General features: G+C 38.4%; 1 long non-coding RNA gene across 2 annotated transcripts in view; it reads left to right on the top strand.

Moving 5' to 3' along the window:
• The window catches only part of LOC135322265 (uncharacterized), a 132,170-nt gene that overhangs the window by 77,725 nt on the left and 39,778 nt on the right, over positions 1-14,667 (top strand). The window lies entirely within an intron of this gene.

Genomic DNA, 14,667 nt, shown 5'->3' with positions numbered 1-14,667 from the left:
TGGTTGGAGCAATTTACATTCCCATCAACAGTGTATAAGGGTTTCTTTTCACTACATCTTCTCCAGCACCAGCTGTCTCTTGTCTTCATGATAGTCATTCTAACATGTATAAGGTGATATCTTGTAGTTGTTTTGGGTGCATTTTTTGATGATTAGTGAAGTTGAGCACCTTCTGTGCCTGTTAGCCATTCTGATGTCCTCTTTGGAAAAATGACTAGTTCTTCTGCATATTTTTAAATTTTTTTTAATTTTTAAACTTTTTTTTTTAATTGAGTTATAGTCATTTCTTCTGCATATTTTTTTGTCTTGGTTTGATTTTTTTTGGAGGGGGCACCTGGATCACTCAGAAAAAATTTTAAACTGTGTTCTTTACATATTTTGGATATTAAAGCCTACTTAATATATGGCTTGCAAAATTTTTCTCTCATTCTGTAGGCTGCCTTTTAATTTTGTTAATTGTGTCTTTGCTGGGCAGAAGCTTTTGAGTTTGATATAGTTCCATTTGTTAATTTTTGGTTAGGATGTTTGTCCCTTTGGTATCATGTCCAAAAAAATCTCTGCAAGGCCAACATCAGTGCACTTCTTCCCTATGTTTTCTCCTAGGGGTTTTATGGTCTCTGGCCTTAAGTTTAAGTCTTTAATCCATTTTGAGTTAATTTTTGTGAGTGATGTGAGATAGGCATTCAACTACACTGTTCCGCATGTGTTTCTCCAGGTTTTCTAGCACCATTTGTTGAAGAGACTGTCCTTTCCCCATTGGGTGTTCTTGGCTTCCTTGTTGAATATTGGTTGACTGTATATGTCAGGATTTAATTCTGGGCTCTCTATTCTGTAGGTGTATGTGTCTATTTTTGTGCCAGTACATATTATATTGTTTTATTACTATGGCCTTGCAGTGTATTTGAAATAAGAAAGTGTGATATTGCTGGTTTTGTTCTTTTTTCTCAGCATTGCTTTGGCTATCTTAGGTCTTTTGTGGTTCCACATAATTCTTAGGATTGTTTCTTCTATGTATGTGAAGAATGCCTTTGGTATTTTGCTTGGGATTGTGTTGAGTTTGCAGATGGCTTTGGGTAATGTGACTGTTTTAACAATATTAATTCTTCTGATCCATGAACAGGGTTCCCTTATCTATACAGACTCGCCAGCATTTGTTACCTCTTGTTGAGAATAGCCTTTCTAACAGCTGTGAGGTGACATCTCATTGTGGTTTTAATTTGCGTTTCCCTGATGAGTAATGATGTTGAGCACCTTTTCATGTATCTGTTGGCCATTTGTATATCTTTGGGAAAATGTCTATTCAGTTCCTCTGCCCAATATTAAAATCAGATTTTTTTTTTTTTGTTATTCAGTTGTATGAGTTCTTTGTATATTTTGGATATTAATCCCCTAATAGATATGATTTGTAAATATTTTCTCCCATTCTGTAGATTGCCTTTTATCAGTGGTTTTCTTTGCTGTACATAAAGTTTTAATTTTCATTGTTTTAATTGAGATATAATTGACATTATGTAAATTTAAGGTGTGCAGCATGTTGAGTTGATAAACATGTATTGCAGTATGACTGACATTGTAACATTAGCTAACACCTCTATCATGTCATTTCTTTTTCTGTGGTGGGTATAATTAACATCTAGCCTTAGTGAGTTTGTCTATAATAAAGTATCATCTATAATCAGTATATTGTATATTAGATCTCCTGGATTTATTTATCTACTCGTTGCAAACGTGTACAGTTAAACAATGTCTTTCCTATTTCCTGGCCCCACCCAGCTCCTGGTAACCACCCTTGTATGTTCTGTTTCTATAAGTTTGGGTTTTTTAGATTCCACATACAAGTGATATCATATGGTATTTATCTTTCTCTGGCTTACCTCACTTAGCTTAATGTCCTCAAGGCAAATCCATGTTGTCACAAATAGCAGGATTTCCTTTTCTTATGGCTGAACAATATTCCATTGTCCATATCTACTACATCTTCTTAATCCATTCCTTCATTGATGGACTCTTAGATTGTTGCCTTACCTTGGCTATTGTGAATAACGGTACAGTAAACGTGCGAGTGCATATATCTCTTTCATATCCTATATTCATTTCCTTTGGATTTATACCCAGAAGTGGGATCTCTGGATCATATGGTAGTCTTTAAAAATTTTTTTGAGGAACCTCCATTCTGTTTTCCCATAGTGGCTGAACCAATTTACATTTCTACCAACAGTGTACAAGAGCTTCCTTTTCTCCACTAGGTTTTCCTAGTCTTAAATCCAGTTTATACAAGTATAGGGAGTCTCTTAGGTATTTTTAGTCAGTACTTGTATTTTGAATGCCCTTAATGTACAATGAGACCTCATTTCCAAGAAATCTCACCAACACTCCTTATCTCTTGTCTCTTGTTGATAGTTGTTCTAACAGTTGAGGTTGATATCTCATTGTGGTTTGGATTTGTATCTCCCTGAAAATTAGTGATATTAAGCATCTTTTTATATATGTGTTGGGTGTTTGGATGTATTCTTTGGAAGAATTTCCTTTTAATTCTTCTGCCTATTTTTAAACTAGACTTTATTTTTGTTATTGAGTTGTATGAATTGTTTATATATTCTAGATAATAGCTCCTTATTTGATACATGGTTTGCAAATGTTTCCTCCCTTTCTGTAGGTTGTCTTTTCATTTTGTCTATTATTTCTTTTGCTGTGAAGAAATTTGTTGATTTTTGCTTTTATTATTTGTGCTTTTGGAGTCATACCCAGGAAATGATTGCCAAGACCAATGTCAAAGAGCTTCTTCCCTGTTTTTGTTTTTTTTTTTTCTTTGAGTTTTAGGTATTGTGTCTAATGCTTAAGTCTTTAATCCATTTTAAGTTACTTTTCTTGAGTGATGTAAGACAGATCCAGTTTTATTCTTTTACGTGTGAATATCCAATTTTCTCAGGACCATTTATTGAAGAGACTGTCTTTCTCCAATGAGGATTATTGTCTCCCTTGTCAAAGTTGACTGTATATCCATGGATTGATTTCTGGGCTCTTGATTCTGTTTTTGTTGTTTTATTTGTGTGTGTGTGGGGGGGGTAATTAGGTTTGTTTGTTTGCTTGTTTGTTTATTTACAGAGGACCTGGGGATTGAACCCAGGACCTTGTACATACTAAGCATGAACTCTATCACTGAGCTATACCCTCCCCTCACTAGGCTTTTGATTCTGTTCCACTGATCCATATGTCTATAGCTTTATAATATAGCTTGAAATCAGGAAATGTGAAGCCTTCAGCTTCATTCTTCTTTCTCAGAATTGCTTTGGCTATTCAGGGATTTTATGGTTCCATATGCATTTTAGGATTGTGTTTTCTACTTCTAAAAAGTACCATTGGAATCTTGATAGAGATTGCATTTGGATTAAACAGTATTAATTCTTCCCATCCATAAACACAAGGTATCTTTCCATTTATTTGCATCATCTTTTCTTTATTTCCTCAGTGTCTTGTAGTATTCAAACTAGAGATTTTTTTACTTTCTTGATTATATTTATTCCTAGGTATTGTACTCTTTTTGATGCTATTGTAAATAGGATTATTTTAAAATTTCTTTTTCAGATAATTTGTAATTAGTGTATAAAAATGCTACTAATTTTTGTATGTTAATTTGGTATCCTGTACTTTACTGAATTTGTTGGTTAGCTCTAACAGATTTTTGGTGGAATAGTTAGGATTTTCTATAAATAAAATCATGTAATTTGCAAATAGAGACAATTTTAATTTTTCCGTTCCAATTCTGGTGCCTTTTTATTTCTCCTTTTTGCCTGATTGCTCTGGCAAAGACTTGAAGCACTATGTCGAATAGGAGTGGTGAGAGTGGACACCCCTGTCCTATTCCTGACTTAGAGGAAAATATTTTAACCTTTCACTATCAAGTATGATGTGAGCTGTGGGCTTGTCATATACTGCCTTTATTATGTTGAGGTCCATTCCTTCTGTATCTAATTTGTCAAGAATTTTTATTGTGAAAGGGTTTAAAATTTTGTCAAATGCAATTTTTGTGTCTGTTGAAATGATCACACAATTTTGTCTGGAATTCTATTATTGTGATGTATCACATTGATTTTGTGTGTGTTGAACCATCTTTTCATCCCAGGGATAAATCCATCTAGATCATGGTGTATAACCCTTTTAATATGCTTCTGAATTTAGTTTGCTGATACTTGATTGAAATTATTTGCAACTATATTCATCAGGGATATTGGCTTGTAGTTTTCTTTTCTGATAGTGTCCTTTCCTGGCTTTGATATTAGGGTGTTGCTAATCTTATAAAATGAGTTTAGGATTGTTCCTTTCTCTCTGATTTTTTGGGGAGAGTTTGAGAAGTATTGGCATTAATTCTTTAAATACTGGAAAAATACACCAGTGAAGCCATCTGGACCTGGGCTTTTGTTTGTAGAGAATTTTTTAAAAAATTATAGATTCTATTTTGCTTTTAGTGGTTGGTCTCTTCAAATCTTCTCTTTCTCCTTGAGTCAGTCTAGGCAGGCTGTATGTTTCTAGAAATGTGTCTTTCCATTAGGTTGTCTAGTTTGTTGGAATATACATCTGCATAGCATTCTCTTATAATTACTTTGTATCTCTGTGGTATCAGTTGTTATTTCTCCTTTTTTATTTCTTACTTTGTTTGCTTGGGTCCTCTCTCTTTTTTTCCTGATGAACCTGGCTTGAGGTTTGTTGATTTTGTTTATCTTTTCAAAAAACTAGCTCTTGGTTTTAGTGATCTTTCCTATTTTTAAAATCTCTACTTAATTCCTCTCTGACCTTTCTTTCCTTTTGCTATGTTTGGTCTTTGTTCTTCCTTGTCTGATTCTGTTACGTTGTTTGAAATTTTTCTTGTTTCTTGAAGAAGGCCTGTATCGCTGTGACCTTGCCTCTTAGAACTGCTTTTGTGACATCCCACAGATTATGGAAAGTTGTGTTTTCATTTTCATTTGTCTCAAGGTATTTTCTGAGCCCCTCTTTGATTTAATCATCAACACATTGGTTTTTCAGTAGCATGTTGTTCAGTCTCCACGTGCTTGTGCTTTTCTCATTTTTCTCTAATTCATTTCTGGTTTCATGTTGTTGTGATTGGAAAAGATACTTGATATAATTTCTACTCTCTGAAATTTGTTGGGGCTTGTTTTGTGACCTAGTATGTGGTCCATTCTAGAGAATGTTCCATGTGCATGTGTATTCTAATTTTTTTTGATGTAATGTCTTGTAGATAGCAATTAAGTCACGCTGGTCTATTGTGTTATTTATAACCTCTGTTGCCTTAATGATTTTTTCTGTCTGGATGACCTGTCCATTGATGTCAGTGGGGTGTTAAAATCTCCTACTGTTATTGTATTATTGTCAATGTCTCCTGCTAGTATTTATATTTATTTAATAAATATTATTTATTAATAATAGTATTATCATAATACTGTTATTTATATATATTTATATATAAAGCAAATAGCTTCTTTATATATTTAAGTACTCCTTTATTGGGTGCATATATGTTAATGAATGTAATACCCTCTTGTTTTATGGATCCTTTTATCATTATATAATGTCCTTCTTTGTCTTTATTTACAGCCTTCATTTTTAAAGTCTACTTTGATATGAGTTTGGCTGCCCTTGCTTTCTTGTCATTTCCATTTGAATGAAATATCTTTTTTTATCCCCCCCTTCAGTCTCTGTCTTTTACCCTGAAGTGAGTGTCTTATAGGCAGCATTTTAAAGGGTCTTGTTTTTTGTTTTTTTTTTTTAACATTTTTTATTGATTTATAATCATTTTACAATGTTGTGTCAAATTCCAGTGTTCAGCACAATTTTTCGGTCATTTGTGGACATATACACACTCATTGTCACATTTTTTTCTCTGTGAGTTATCATAACATTTTGTGTCTATTTCCCTGTGCTATACAGTGTAATCTTGTTTATCTATTCTACAATTTTGAAATCCCAGTCTTTCTCTTCCCACCCTCTACCCCCCTGGCAACCACAAGTCTGTATTCTCTGTCTATGAGTCTATTTCTGTCCTGTATTTATGCTTTGTTTTTGTTTGTTTGTCTTTGTCTTTCTTTTTTAGATTCCACATATGAGCGATCTCATATGGTATTTTTCTTTCTCTTTCTGGCTTACTTCACTTAGAATGACATTCTCCAGGAGCATCCATGTTGCTGCAAATGGCATTATGTTGTCGGTTTTTATGGCTGAGTAGTATTCCATTGTATAAATATACCACTTCTTCTTTATCCAGTCACCTGTTGATGGACATTTAGGCTGTTTCCATGTTTTGGCTATTGTAAATAGTGCTGCTATGAACATTGGGGTGCAGGTGTCATCCTGAAGTAGATTTCCTTCTGGATACAAGCCCAGGAGTGGGAAGTGGTAAGTCTATTGGGTCATATGGTAAGTCTATTCCTAGTCTTTTGAGGAATCTCCACACTGTTTTCCATAGTGGCTGCACCAAACTGCATTCCCACCAGCAGTGTAGGAGGGTTCCCCTTTCTCCACAGCCTCTCCAGCATTTGTCATTTGTGGATTTTTGAATGACGGCCATTCTGACTGGTGTGAGGTGATACCTCATTGTAGTTTTGATTTGCATTTCTCTGGTAATTAGTGATATTGAGCATTTTTTCATGTGCCTTTTGATCATTTGTATGTCTTCCTTGGAGAATTGCTTGTTTAGGTCTTCTGCCCATTTTTGGATTGGGTTGTTTATTTTTTTCTTATTGAGTCATATGAGCTGCTTATATATTCTGGAGATCAAGCCTTTGTCGGTTTCACTTGCAAAAATTTTCTCCCATTCCGTAGGTTGTCTTCTTGTTTTACTTCTGGTTTCCTTTGCTGTGCAGAAGCTTGTAAGTTTCATTAGGTCCCATTTGTTAATTCTTGCTTTTATTTCTTCTAGGAGAAAAATTTTGAAATGTATGTCAGATGTTTTGCCTATGTTTTCCTCTAGGAGGTTTATTGTATCTTGTCTTATGTTTAAGTCTTTAATCCATTTTGAGTTGATTTTTGTATATGGTGTAAGGGAGCGTTCTAGCTTCATTGTTTTACATGCTGCTGTCCAGTTTTCCCAACACCATTTGCTGAAGAGACTGTCTTTATTCCATTGTATATTCTTGCCTCCTTTGTCGAAGATTAGTTGACCAAAAGTTTGTGGGTTCATTTCTGGGATCTCTATTTTGTTCCATTGGTCTATATGTCTGTTTTTGTACCAATACCATGCTGTCTTGATGACTGTAGCTCTATAGTATTGTCTGAAGTCTGGGAGAGTTATTCCTCCAGCCTCTTTCTTTCTCTTCAGTAATGCTTTGGCAATTCTAGGTCTTTGATGGTTCCATATAAATTTTATTATGATTTGTTCTAGTTCTGTGAAATATATCCTGGGTAATTTGATAGGGATTGCATTAAATCTGTAGATTGCCTTGGGCAGTGTGGCCATTTTAACAATATTGATTTTTCCAATCCAAGAGTATGGAATATCTTTCCATTTTTTAAAGTCTTTTTAATTTCCTTCATCAATGGTTTATAGTTTTCTGTGTACAATTCTTTCACCTCCTTGGTTAGATTTATTCCCAGATATTTTATTACTTTGGATGCTATTTTAAAGGGGATTATTTCTTTACTTTCTTTTTCTGTTGATTCATTGTTAGTGTAAAGAAATGCAACTGATTTTTGAACGTTAATTTTGTAACCTGCTACCTTGCTGAATTCTTCTATCAGCTCTAGTAGCTTTTGTGTGGACCTTTTAGGGTTTTCTATATATAGTAACGTGTCGTCAGCATATAGTGACACTTTTACCTCTTCTTTTCCAATTTGGATCCCTTTTCTTTCTTTCTCTTGCCTGATTGCTGTGGCTAGGACTTCCAGGACTATGTTGAATAGGAGTGGTGATAGTGGGCATCCTTGTCTTGTCCCAGATTTTAGTGGGAAGCTTTTGAGTTTTTCACCATTGAATACTATGCTGGCTGTAGGTTTGTCATATATAGCTTTTATTATGTTGAGATATGTTCCCTCTATACCCACTTTGGTGAGAGTTTTTATCATAAATGGGTGTTGAATTTTATCAAATGCTTTTTCTGCATCGATTGAGATGATCATGTGGTTTTTGTCCTTTCTCTTGTTGATGTAATGTATTATATTGATTGATTTGAGTATGTTGAACCAGCCTTGTGTCCCTGGGATGAACCCCACTTGGTCATGATGTATAATCTTTTTTATGTGTTGTTGGATTCTATTTGCTAAAATTTTGGTGAGGATTTTGGCGTCTATGTTCATCAGTGATACTGGCCTATCATTCTCTTTTTTTGTAGTGTCTTTGCCTGGTTTTGGTATCAGGGTGATGGTGGCTTCATCGAATGAGTTTGGGAGTATTCCCTCCTTTTCAGTCTTCTGGAAGAGTTTGAGAAGGACTGGTATGAGTTCTTCTTTGTATGTTTGGTAGAATTCCCCGGTGAAGCCGTCCGGTCCTGGACTTTTATTTGTAGGGAGGTCTTTAATTGCTATTTCTATTTCCTTTCTAGTGATCGGATTGTTCAAGTGTTCGGATTCTTCTTGATTCAGTCTTGGTGGACAGTATGTTTCCAGAAACTTGTCCATCTCCTCTAGGTTATCCAGTTTGGTTCCATATAGTTTTTCATAATATTCCCGTATGATATTCTGTATTTCTATTTTGTTTGTTGTAATTTCTCCATTTTCCTTTCTTATTTTGCTAATTTGTGCTCTCTTTTTTCTTCTTTGTGAGTTTGGCCAGAGGTTTGTCGATTTTATTTACTTTTTCAAAAAACCAGCTTTTGGTTTGGTTGATTTTTTCTATGGTCTTGTTAATCTCTATTGTATTTAAGTCCTCTCTGATCTTTATTATTTCCTTCCTTCTGCTGCTTTTTGGGGCTTTTTGTTCTTCTTTTTCTAATTCATTCAGGTGGTGGGTTAAATTGTTTATTTGAGATTGTTCTTTTTTGAGGAAGGCCTATATCGCTATAAACTTCCGTCTTAGCACTGCCTTTGCTGTGTCCCATAGGTTTTGAGTGGTTGTGCTTTCATTATCATTTGTCTCAAGGTATTTTTTAATTTCAGCTTTGATTTCCTCGTTGACCCATTGTTTTTTCAATAACATATTGTTTAATCTCCATGCTTTCCTTTTTTTCTCCTTTGTTTCTCTGTTGTTGATTTCCAATTTCATGGCATTGTGGTCAGTAAAGATGCTTGAGATAACTTCTATCTTCTTAAAATTGTTGAGGTTTCTTTTGTGCCCAAGTACATGATCAATCCTGGAAAATGTTCCATGTGCACTTGAAAAGAATGTATATCCTATTTTTTGGGGGTGTAATGCTCTGAAAATATCCACCAAATCTAGTTTTTCTATTGTATTATTTAATTTCTCTGTTGCCTTGTTTATTTTCTGTCTGGAAGATCTGTCTAGTCATGTTAATGCAGTGTTAAAATCTCCAACTGTGATTGTATTCCCATCAATATCCCCCTTTATCTCTGTTAGTAATTCTTGTATGTACTTAGGTGCTCCTATATTGGGTGAATATATATTAATGAGTGTAATATCCTCATCTTGTATCACTCCTTTAATCATTATAAAGTGTCCTTCTTTATCTTTCTTTATGGCCTTTGTTTTAAAGTCTATTTTGTCTGAAATCAGTACTGCAACGCCTGCTTTTTTGGCTTTTCCATTTGCATGGAGTATCCTTTTCCATCCTTTCACTCTCAATCTATATGTGTCCTTCTCCCTAAAGTGGGTCTCTTGTATGCAGCATATTGAAGGTTCTTGCTTTATTATCCAGTCTGCCACTCTATGTCTTTTGACTGGAGCACTTAGTCCATTAACATTTACAGTAATTAATGATAGATGTGTGTTTATTGGCATTTTGAACTTATCTTTGCAGTTGAATTGGTATATCCTCTTTGTTCCTTTCTTCTTCCTTTTGTGGTTTGGTAATTTTCCTTTGTATTATCATGGATTTTATTTAATTTTTGTGACTCCCTTGTAAGTTTTTGGCTTGTGGTTACCCTTTTTTGTAAATCTATTAGCCCATTACTGTAACTGTTTTTATTAAACTGATAGTAACATGATCTCAAACCCATCCTACTGTTAAAAAAATTTAAAAAAGAAAGAAAAAAATATATTCTATATTTCCCTGCCTCCCTCTCCCACTCTCAGTAATTTGTATGTCTTCTTTTATAATTTCTTGTTTACTTTATTTGTAATTCATGAGTTATCACCTTTCCAGTTGTGAGATTCTCATTTCTGTAGCATCCTGCTGCTTTTCTATTTAGAACAGACCTTTCAATATTTCTTTTAGCATGGGTTTAGTGTTGCTAAACTCCTGCAGCTTTTTTTTTTGTCTGTGAAACTCTTTATTTCTCCTTCTATCCTAAAGGATAGCCTTGATGGATAAAGTATCCTAGGCTGCATCTTTTTATCATTCAGGGCTTTGAATATATCTTGCCACTCCCTTCTGGCCTGTAGTGTTTGTGTAGAGAAATCAGCTGAGAGCCTTATGGGGGTTCCCTTGTAACTTACTCTTTGCTTTTCTCTTGCTGCCTTTAGAATCATTTCTTTATCCTTGACTCTGGCCATCTTGATTATGATATGTCTTGTTGTGCGTCTATTTGGGTTCTTCCTGTTTGGGACCCTCTGAGCTTCCTGCACTTGGATATCTGATTCCTTCTTTAAGTTTGGGAAGTTTTCAGTTATGATTTCTTCAAAAACCTTTTCAATCCCCTTTGATCTTTCTTCCCCTTCTGGGACCCCTATTATGCGAAGATGGGGACGCTTTATTTTATCCCATAGGTCCCTTATGCTATTTTCATTATTTTTTATTTGTTTATCTTGTAGTTCTTCTGAATGGGTGCTTTCTATTGTCCTGTCTTCTAGATCACTAATTCGTTCCTCTGCATTATCTAGTCGGCTTTGCACAGCTATTAGATCATTCCTCATCTCTGTCAATGAGTTTACCCATTCTACTTGGCTCTTCTTTATAGCTTCAATTTCATTTTTGACATATTTTATATCTCTAAACACGATCTCTTTTAATCCCTTCTGCAATTTGATCACTCCTTTTTTGAAATCTTGATCTAGTAGGCTATCGATATCTATTTCATTGATCTTTCAGGGGATTTCTCTTGTTCTTTTAATTGGGAAAGGTTTCTCTGCTTCTTCATCTTGCTCATACCTCTCTGGCACTGTGGTTTACGGAGTATCAGTTGTCTATTTTTGTCCTTAAGGAGTTTATCTATCTAATACCTATTTAGAAATAGAACTTAGGAAAAAAAGAAAAAAATAAGAGAGAGAGAAAGAATTTTAAGAGGAGGGAGAAAGAAGGTTTGAAAACAGTGTATAATGAATAATAGAAGAGCGAGTTGAAGCAGAGTATTAATCGGGTTGAGACATCCTTTTAAAACCTTTAAAAAAAAGGGGGGGGGGAGATGAATAGATGTATTTGAAACCTGTGTCTAATCAATAACAGGACATCAAAACCCAAGAGAAATAGAAATGAATTAAGAAGTAAAAATTAAGAGGGTAATAGAAAATAGAACAGGTAAAAACAGATTTAAAAAAAAAAGGGGGGGGGGTTTGTCTGTGTTCTCCTGGAGTCTGTGTGCTTTTAATGTGAAGTCTTTCTGTCTTCGTCCTGTTTTGGAAGCTCAGCTTGCTGTTTTCAGAGGCCCTCCGTTGGCGCCCTCTTCTGTGCTGCTCCCAGTACCTGTCGGCAAGCAGATCGCGCCTCCTCCTAACACTGGGTCGGGTGCAGCTCTCCTCTGCTGTGGGCGGGCAGGTCACTGCCCCTCCCGATGCCGCAGTCAGATATTGCAGACTGGCCAGGTAGGAGGGCGGGTCGTGCCCCCTCCCAGCACCTCAGTCAAGGGCTGTGTTGGGCAGGGGGCCGCCCTCCCTCTCCTGGCGCCTGTAGGGCCGCTGCTCTACGTGGCTGCGCGCTCCTCCCTGGTCGGTGCTCCGCAGGTGGGCTCGGGGAAGACCCAGGGATAGCCTTGTCCCTGCTCCGGGCCAAAGCTCAGCTTCTTGGTTGTCTTTGTGGAGCAAGTTCTCTGAGGGACCAGGATGGAAGGATCCTATCTGCCTCGGGCTGTAGGCAAGTCTCAGTCTGGCCTTTGAGGCTGCTAAGCCCTTAGGTGCGGATGCAGGTTTCGCCCCTGGATGCTAAGCTCCGGTGGATATGGTGGCTGTTCCTGAGCCCCGCCTCTCTTCCACCGAAAACTTTCCGCGGGTTTTCAGAGATGGGGGTATGCACCATTCCCCCCAGAGAACATCAACCTTGCTGTTTTATGGGGGGCCCAGATTGTTCTGCCCTGTACACCCACAGCCACGGCGCGCAGCCCCTTGTAGTCCCCCGGGGCTGCCTCAGTGCAGCCGCCCCGGAACTCTGCCCAGCTTGGGCAGCCTGGCCCTGCCCGCTGCTGCTGGCCCGCGTCTCAGGCTGGGTGTCGGGGGGGACCCTCTGTGCCCCTTTAACTTAGTTCTGTCAGTCAAGGGCTGCTCTGTACAGATCCGAGCCTGGGAGGCTCCCCCTCCGTCCCGCTGGCCTCTCAGTTGGAGAGGGGAGACCCAGCGAGCGAGCGCCAGTCCTCCTTTGCCGCTCCCTCCCCGCGGGACCCGTCCCGCTCTGCTTTGCCTTTTGTTCTTTCTTTTTTCCTTTTCTCCTACCAGATTTTTGGCGTCTTTATCTTTTGAAGAGGGCGATGTTCTGTCGGAGTTCCGCAGGTGCTCTGGTTGGCTGAGTGGGTCTGTGGATGTGGGTCTTGGTGCATTTGTGGAAGAGGGTGAGCTGCGAGCGCCCTTCTACTCCGCCATCTTCTCCGAGTGTGGGTCTTGTTTTTTTTAATGAAGTCAGCCACCCTGTGTCTTTTGATTGGAGCATTTAATCCACTGACACTTAAGTTAATGATTGATAGGTATATACTTATAGCCATTTTAATCCATATTTTCCAGATGTTTTTGTAGTTCTTTTTAAATTTTTTTTTCTTCATTGTGGTTTGATGATTTTTTTTTTGTAGTTTTATGCTTAAGTTCCTTTCTTTCTGGTTTTTGTGTATCAATTGTAGATTTTTGGTTTGTGATTACCAGGTCATTGCTGCATTGTTTTGTGTCATTTAGTTGGCTATTGCTTCTAGATGTTTTTTGTCTCAGGTATTGAATTATCTATTTTGATTGGTTTATAGTTTCTAGTTCCGTGTTAAAATGATCTGCATTTATATTGATACTCTTTCTTAATTCAGTTAGCATTTGTATTACCAAGTTTTTGAACTCAGTGTCTGATAGACTATCTGTTATTTATTTTTTGGGGGGGGTTCTCTTGCCCTTTCAATTGGGAGTAGTTCCTCTGTCTTTTCATTTTACTTAACTGTTTCATCTAAATTCATAGAAACAGAGAAAGTTACCTATTGTGGTCTTGAATGTGGCAGTGCTGCTGTGTAGACTGCATGTCCAGTATCTTTGGTGTGAGGGCTGGATTTGATGTAGACACCAGCCACATCTTTCCTCAGGCTGTGCTTTCCACCATCACCTTGATAGGGGATGTGGTTGGTGTTAGAAGAGCCAAAGCCCATGCAGGATGTCAGGCAGGACTTCCTCTCTGCTCTGTGGCTGTCACTGCCCTGTCATTGGTGAGGTCTTCTCCCCAGCAGCTGGAGTGGAAGCCCTGAGGTATGGGCTTGAGCAGGCTCTGTTCTCTTTAAGTGTGTTATTCCTTCTCCCCGCGCTGGGGGCTTTAGCTCAAAGGAGGGGAATGCTGCAGTAAGTGGGGCTCATGTGTTCACAGGGGTGATGTGCTGCCTGTGTAGGTGTCTGTGGCTCCACTCAGATGGAGCCCAAGGTCATATCTTTTCCCCTGTTGTGGTCATTCCAAATCTCTAGTGCAAGGTTGTGGTGTGGGGTGGGTGGAGCCAGAACATTTGTTTGGATGGGACTGGGGATCAGAGTTTGTGGTTACAGGAACTGAAGTGATTGCACTGCCATCAGAGTTCTGAGATGCTTCTGAGGTCCTGTTTGAGCAAGCGCCATCACTGGCCACTGTTACACCTGGACCACACCTCAGGCCCCTGGCTGCTCCTGTGTCCCTAGATTGACTTCTCCAGGACCTGGTGCCCTGAATCCAATGCCAAGCTGTGGCATGGAGTGGGTGGGATCAGAGTGTTCACTTGTCTGAGACTGGGGATTGCCGTGTGCTGGTCACAGAGGCTTGGGCTCCGTTGCTGCCTGAGGTCTGGGCTGCCTCTGTGGCACTGTTTGAGTAAACGTCAACAATCGCTGTCACAGTCTCTCCCTGAACACACCCCTCCCAGGCCCCTTGGCCATCTCTGTCTCTAAATCAAGTCTTTCCCAGCACCTAGCTGCCCTAGATCCCATGAGGAGCCATGGTATGGCATGAGAGGGGCCATGGTGTTTGCCCAGCTTGGATGGGGAGCCCAGGGAGGTGGCAGCCACTTGTGCAGAACACTCTCAGGCCTGTCTTTTAACAAGCCAGCAGCTGTACATGTCTCACAAGTGGAGTATTTCTCCAGCTTTCCTTTCTGTCCCAGTGGCTCTTCCAGAAGCCGAGGGGGCTTGTCTCCTCCACAAAGGACTCCAGGACTGGGACAGCCTGTCTGTGGCTCAGTCCCCAGGGCAAGAGTTTATCTCATCTTTCTTTT

The sequence above is a fragment of the Camelus dromedarius genome, chromosome 10 (genome assembly GCF_036321535.1).
Source record: "Camelus dromedarius isolate mCamDro1 chromosome 10, mCamDro1.pat, whole genome shotgun sequence".
NCBI classification, from domain to species: Eukaryota; Metazoa; Chordata; class Mammalia; order Artiodactyla; family Camelidae; genus Camelus; species Camelus dromedarius.
The sequence above is the reverse complement of the archived record's forward strand: the minus strand, read 5'-3'. Positions and strand labels throughout refer to the sequence as shown.